Source organism: Hakea prostrata, chromosome 1, assembly GCF_041222555.1.
Source record: "Hakea prostrata isolate BN-2017 chromosome 1, UWA_Hpros_2, whole genome shotgun sequence".
NCBI classification, from domain to species: domain Eukaryota; kingdom Viridiplantae; phylum Streptophyta; class Magnoliopsida; order Proteales; family Proteaceae; genus Hakea; species Hakea prostrata.
The window spans coordinates 58,958,024-58,965,052 of NC_142600.1; the positions used below are offsets into that span (position 1 = coordinate 58,958,024).

The 7,029-nt window shown below is 39.3% G+C and overlaps 1 pseudogene; it reads left to right on the top strand.

Moving 5' to 3' along the window:
• The first annotated feature begins 2,733 nt into the window (after window positions 1–2,733).
• LOC149029215 (autophagy-related protein 2-like) lies at window positions 2,734–7,029 on the top strand (annotated as a pseudogene).

The following is a 7,029-nucleotide window of genomic DNA, read 5'->3' on the forward strand; positions in this document are numbered from 1 at the left end:
TGGGCAGCAATTAGAGTTGGAGTAGTATATGGGCCGTAAGATGGCAGCAACTGGAAAGCATGTGCCATCAAAGCGGAAGGCTATGGCAAAGGATAAGAGGAAATCAGTGGTAGAAGGTGATGAAGAAAGGGGCTGGTTCAATGATGATGATCCCCAATGCAATCCCAGAAGATTAAATAAGCAAGCTATAGCTGAAGGAAGGGAAGTGGACATTCCTTCTTTCGAGGCTGTAGGTCTAGCAGCCAGATTTAGAGAGATCGGTTGGGAAAAAATACTTGAGGTAAATACCAAGTGTTATGAGGACTTGGTGAAAGAGTTTTATAAGAATTTGATTGTCCAAGGAGTTGGGGAAGAGATTGGAGCCATAAGCAAAGTTAAAGGGGTGCAAATAAAGTTTGATATTTGTAAGTTAGCTGAGATTCTACAAATCTCAAATGAAGGTGCAAAAGTATTCTGGGAGCCTAAGAAGAAGTTCAATGACTTGATTAATGTGGATGTGACATATAGGGATATAATGCTGAATTATACGGGTGACACGAGGCATGTGAAGTTGAGGCAGCTGAACCCACTTCCGCACGCCATTGCATACATTGTGCAACACAATGTTGTACCTCGCAGTGGTCACCATGACATCTTAAATTCATTTGAAGCTTATGTCACCTATTGTGTGCATACAGGTAACAAGTTGAACCTACCGTACATCATTATGAAAATGATGCAGTACGCTAGATTGGCACCTAATCGGGCTCTCCCCTATGGCAAACTGCTGACACACATTTTTGAGCATTATCATATTCATCTGTCAGCAGTGGATTCTGAAGTGGGGAAGAAGAAGAAGAAGAAGAAGAAGAAGAAGATGAAGAAGAAAGATGCAAAAATATCTGCCAGTAATTTTCGTTTTGGAATACCATTGGGAGATGTAGGAGCAGAGGGTGCAAATGTAGGAGCACCGGTTGGTGAGGGTGTTGATCAGCCGGATGGAGCTAGATTGTCAAGATTTGAGAGAGAATTTGCTATCCTCAGGGGTGATGTACGGTATATCCGTCGGCGCTTAGATCAAATTGCAAAAGACTTGCAGCTTTCGGATTTATCGGAGCACTCAGATGGTTCTTCTGATTCTTTATATAGCTTGCTGAATCTTTAAATAGCTTGCTGAATGATTGAGTTCCTCAAATCATAAAAGGATAAGGTAATGTTATTTGCAAGGAACTTATTAGCAGCCTTCTGCTTATAAAGTTTAATTTAAATAATAGTGTCCATTTGTATGATGTGATTAAGTAGATATGCCTTAGAGCTGAATATGTTTAGTTACTCTTAATTATTTGAAAGAAAATTGCAAATGTCCATCTGGCTAACTCGAGACTAGTTTGCAAACCCCAAAGAGAAAGTTATATTTTACCATGAAGATACATCAAGTAGTTGTAGTGTCTGAGTCCTAGTCAAGGGTAGTTTATGTATTATGTTTATTTGTTTCTTTCTTATTTCTATGTTGTGTTACTTTAGTTAGTGTATCCTGAATAAAGTGGGAGTTTTAAAACTAGATGATAACTCTCAACCATTATGACAAATACTGAGTTGTTTAGGGGTTGGTACAACTTTTTGAGTATCTTGTCTCCTACCTTTCAAGGTCTCATTCATCATGATTGATTCCTTCTATGGTTTCAGAACCCGCTCTCCGGTAGCGATTACGCGGGCCCGAAATTTTCCCCCATCTCACCTCATTTTGGTGGCTGATGCTGGTGACTTTGAAGGTCTTTTGGGACAAAGAATTTCCGTCCAATCTATTTTAGGCCCTTTGAATGCATTGTTGGCCTCGTGTTGATGAGAAAACAGTTGTAATTGTACCTTCCATTACAACCCCAAGTTTGAAATATTTCTGCTGAATAAATGAAGATGTACACTCATAAAACTTATTGCACTTATAATATACTTAATATATAACATATAATATGAATATTAACTTCGAACTCAAAATTTGTGATGTATCATATTTCGCACATGGTCATCATTATTATTAAGTTCATATGACACGATGGGCATAGTTATGAGTTACAACATGAGACTACAAGACTTAAAACCCCACTAGGTCACTCTACATACTCGAGCTCTAGTCAGGTCCAAATAATCTAGTTTTCTGCACATCAGCAGTGACTTGATGGCACTTGGGTGTATTTGCATAAACTCTAACCAAGTGTTCAACCAAGGATCAAATTCGAGATGAGGTTGAAATTCCAATATCTGGGTTTAGCATAACCTCAATGAGGAGTTATTAACAGAAGTTATTATGCCTTTCTGTTATTTGCAGCATAGATCAATTTTTTGAATGCTTTGATGGAATGAGGAATTCTCAGTCAGCATTGGCCAACAGTGGTATATGGAACTTGACATGTTCTGTTTTGAGCGCAATAACTGCTGCATCCAGTCTTGCTTCTGGATCATTGCAAATTCCCACTGGTATGTTCTTGATCAACATTCTAATATCGGTATCCACACTGTCATCTTATGTCCTGAGGTCCCTGTGTTCTTAACATGTGACACTTGATTATTGTTCTGGGGTAACCCATGCGTATTTATTTCTTTATCTATTTTATTATCATATACATGTGCAGATCAGAAGCATGTCGAGACAAACCTAAAGGCAACTGTTAATGGGATTTCTCTTGTACTTTCCTTTCATGATGAAGAGCAAAAGCATGAATGTGATGACAAAAGTTTACACTATCTAAATGCAAAATGTGGAGATGCAGTTCTCATTTTGAAGGTAATTGTTGTGCTCACAAGAATTTATCTATCCACTTTTCCTTATTAAATAATAGTTGCAGGTAATAATTGCAATTTTCTTAATTTCGGATGCTATACTTCCTGGGATCAGTTTATTGCAATTGACTTCTGACACACAAGTGACAAAGGAAAAAATTCAAGATGGCAGTCAAAAGGCAGATTCGTCTGGGGCTTCTGGTTCCATCCATTTGGACTTTGGGAATATTTTTCTTTATTTCATTAATTCTTGTAAAGTTCCTATTGGCAATGACTCACTCATCCAGAAGCATGCTTTCTCTGCCCATAAGTTTTTCTCAGTAATTAGCAGGAGAGGTCGTTATCCTGGCGTTACTATGTCTTGGCAGGAGGGTCCTGTTACTGGTCCTTGGATGGCGAAGAAGGGTCAGTCCTTAGCTACTGCCCAGTGTTCAATGAGTCGAAATAAGGTGATGGATTATGGTTCTGAATTTGCATCTGTAACCACTATGAAGGATGTGGAGAATACACATTCTCATACACGACAAGAGATGATTTTGAGCTCGCATTTTTTCCCGCATTTCCATCTTACTTCTGTTTCAATCCACCTTAACAATTCTCAGTATAAGGATATACATTGCCTTCTTAGTCAGATTTTAGATGGTTTAACATTCATGGCTAGTGATAAAAAGTCTGCTGCTCCATGTGACAATCCAAGGAGAGAAGCAGAACAATTGTCGATCCTTGCTGAATGTGAATCTGTCGAAATACTGATTGATGTGGATAAGATAAGGTGGAGGATATAAAATCTTCCTTGCAGACGGAACTTCCAAGCTCCTGTTATAGTTTGAAGTTGAAAGTACAGAAGTTTGAGTTATTATCTGTTGCAAATATTGGAGGGATTAGTGATGCTAAATTTTGTTTGGTTGGGCCATGGCGAATGTGGACTTTGGGGTTCAATCACGGGAGCTCCATCTAAGGAGCTTCTGCTAATCTCTTGTAGCAACTCTACAATTGGCCGTGGTGATGGTGAAGGTGCCAATGTATTATCTCGCTGGTTCTGCATTGGTACTGCTTGTTGTTGTGCACTTCGGGACCCCCGAGTTTCCAATGTATTACGTCTATAACCATCAGAAGCGGTACAATAGGTGCACCAGGTGGTCGTTTGGATTGGTTGAATTCAATAACCTAGTTTTTCAGCTTACCTTCTGATGACACAGAGCAAGAACTCAAACAAGGAATCAGTTGTGGATGATTCACCTTATGAAGTGACTTTTGCCTTTAACTTGGTGGATGCTGCTTTGAGTTATGAGCCCTACATAAAAAATGTGGTGACCGGTGAAGAGTCAGGAGAACTGTATGTGGCATGTCCGTTGGCTGTTGCTTCATTGAATATTTCTAATCAAACTACGTCAAATTCTATAGACAAGTGATTACAAAATAAGGGTGCAAGATCTAGGGCTTCTTCTTTGTGCATTATCTGGATCCAAGAATGCTAAAAGTACCTACGATGTGGAACATCTTCGCAAGATGGGTTATGTTAAAGTGGCTAGGGAGGCACTTGTAGAAGCAATGTTGAGAACAAACCGTAAGAATGGCCTCTTATGGGAAGTAGAATGTTCGAATCTCATATTAACTTGGAGACTTGCCATGATACAACATCTGGTCTTCTTCATTTGGTTGCTCAACCGCAGCACCTTTTTGCACCTGATGTGGATGAATCAGTTGTGCATTTGCAGTCTAGGTGGAATAATGTTCAGCAGGCACTTGATAGGGATGATTTGATTTCTGAGACAATAATCTCTGAAGGCAGTGCTGCCTCATCACCTCCTGGAAACCATGCTTCAAGTCTAGACTCAAACTGTGGTTCTGTGGTGGGTCTGATGGATGAGATATGTGAGGATGCATTTCATGTTGACAAGATCAGTTCAAGCACATGTAATACCTGTGGATCCCAATTCTGTTTTTCCCTTGATGGAGCGCTGGTTGGAGATGATTTACATATGTGTCATGCTGGAGCTTTTTCACATAGTTTATCTTTTAATGAATCAATGTCAGGACGAGGGGTGGGAATCCCTCATGCATCATCCCTACATGGTGAGGGTTTTCCAGAATTTAGAGAAGGCTATTACTTATCCGAATCATGCCCTCCATCAGAGTTATCTGCAACCAACCAGTCCTTGCCTCAGAATGCTGGATACAAATCAAGCAGTGTGGCCCAAGGTGGAAATGGAAGTAGTGGATGGTATCAGGATACCTCACTGATAATTTTAGAAAACCATATTTCACATGTAGGTGACCATCCTGAAGAATTCCAGTTCTTAGAAAGTGAGGTTCCATCTACAAGTTCTGGTGGAATCTCCAAGGCAAAGGGAAGAGTACTTCTCAAGAATATTGGCATGAGGTGGCGAATGTATGATGGGACTGACTGGGATGACTCAGGGAGGAGTGCACTGCTTACCACAAGCACCATGAATACAAGTGGCAGAGATGCTACTGTTTGTTTAGAGCTTGAATTATGTAAGATGGATCTTCGGTATGATATGTTTCCTGATGGTGAAATATGCATGTCAAAACTTTCTCTTTCAGTTCAGGATTTTCATCTTCTTGATAGCAGCAAGAGAGCACCCTGGAAGTTGGTATAGCTCTATGACATTTTATGCTTGAAGTTTAATTTATACTGACACTCTCATTTATAGGATTCAGACATTTGAATAATGCTTATCCTTTTAATGTTGAAGGTTTTAGGAGATTATCATTCAAAGGATCACCCTAGAGAGTCCTCTGCCAAAGCTTTCAAAGTTGGATTTGGAATATGTCATACCAGATCCTTCTACTCCCGTTGAGGAGTACCGGTATGTTCGGATTTAGATTTTTCGTTTATTCTCTCGCTCTCAACTTAGCTTTTAACCTCTTTGATGCTGGATATATTTAATTTAAAATTTCATCTCGTAAAGTGCAATTTTTGAGGCATTTACCAAAGGTTCCGGGTTTTAAGTAATGATAAAAACATGAATATGGGGCTGCAACAGGGACGCTGGCTGGTCCGGCTTTTTAAAACCCAATCCAGCCCCAAATGCTCTTAGCTAAAAGCCCATTCCAGCCTCGGCCTTGACTCAAGGCCTAAAATTCTTGTCTTTGTTCCCGAACCCGCACGAGCCAAGCAAGCCCAAACCCGCTCGATATTCTTTGATTAGGCCAGTCGGGACAAAGTTGCCCTGTCCCTATCCCTAGCCTTGGTTCTACTCCTAGCCCTGCCAAATGTAACATAAAAAGTCAATTGTTTGACCGTAGAAGAAAACACAGACGTAAATAACATTAACCGTAAAACAAAATACCATTTTGGCCATGATCCCTTTCACAACTGTTTGTGAGGTTTATTTTTTTTTGGGGTCCTTTTGATTTGTCCTTTTATAAAAACGGTATAATAAATACTTTGCATCATTGGAACCTTGGAGGCATCATCTCAATAACTAATATGGTTAAATACATTTTTCAATGCATTATGTCATATAAAAATCAATCTTGGGCGGCTCTTAACTTTGTAGGTTTTCTCTTGAAAGCCTCTACTTCAAATCTTTTGCTTAGATACTTAAATGTTCCTGATTGGGGTAGTTGGCATATGAAAGATAATCTGTTGTGCAATAATGGCTTGAATTGGTATTGGATTCTTGTTTACAGTAATGGCTATTTCGAATTGAACTTGTTTTGTGTTTTGCATCATTAAAACACCTGAAGCATTTTAATTGGAATCTTGATCCTAGAAGGCCCTAGATTAAGAGTAATGATTTATGACCTTCAACTTTTGGCCTTAATGTGCTAGTGTAATTGGATTTCAGATTCCATTTACAACAATAATAGAGTACCATATGACCTAGTGAAAACCATGACAATAGTTTTGGATGTACAATATAGATTCCAACCTCGTTGTCCAGTAGACAGTGAACTGATTATAAGTTTCTGAAGCATGGCTATGTTTTGGTTTTTCGATCCAGGTTAACCATCGCATTCCTTCCTATGCTAGTGCATCTTCATGAAGATCAACTTGATTTTCTAATCATCTTCTTTGGGGTTAAAGGATCATCAATAGACCAGTCTCCAAATGTGGCTCAGGATTTTGATGAGTCAAAAATGCCTCCAGAGAAGACCAGTCAGTTTGGTGGGAGTGCTATCGTAGAAGAGGCATTGCTTCCTTATTTCCAGGTGGTTTTATATGTTTCTTTTTCATTGTACAGTCTACTAATTGTCTGCACCTGTTGCTTGAGAATATTGAATCATTGGTATTATGACTAG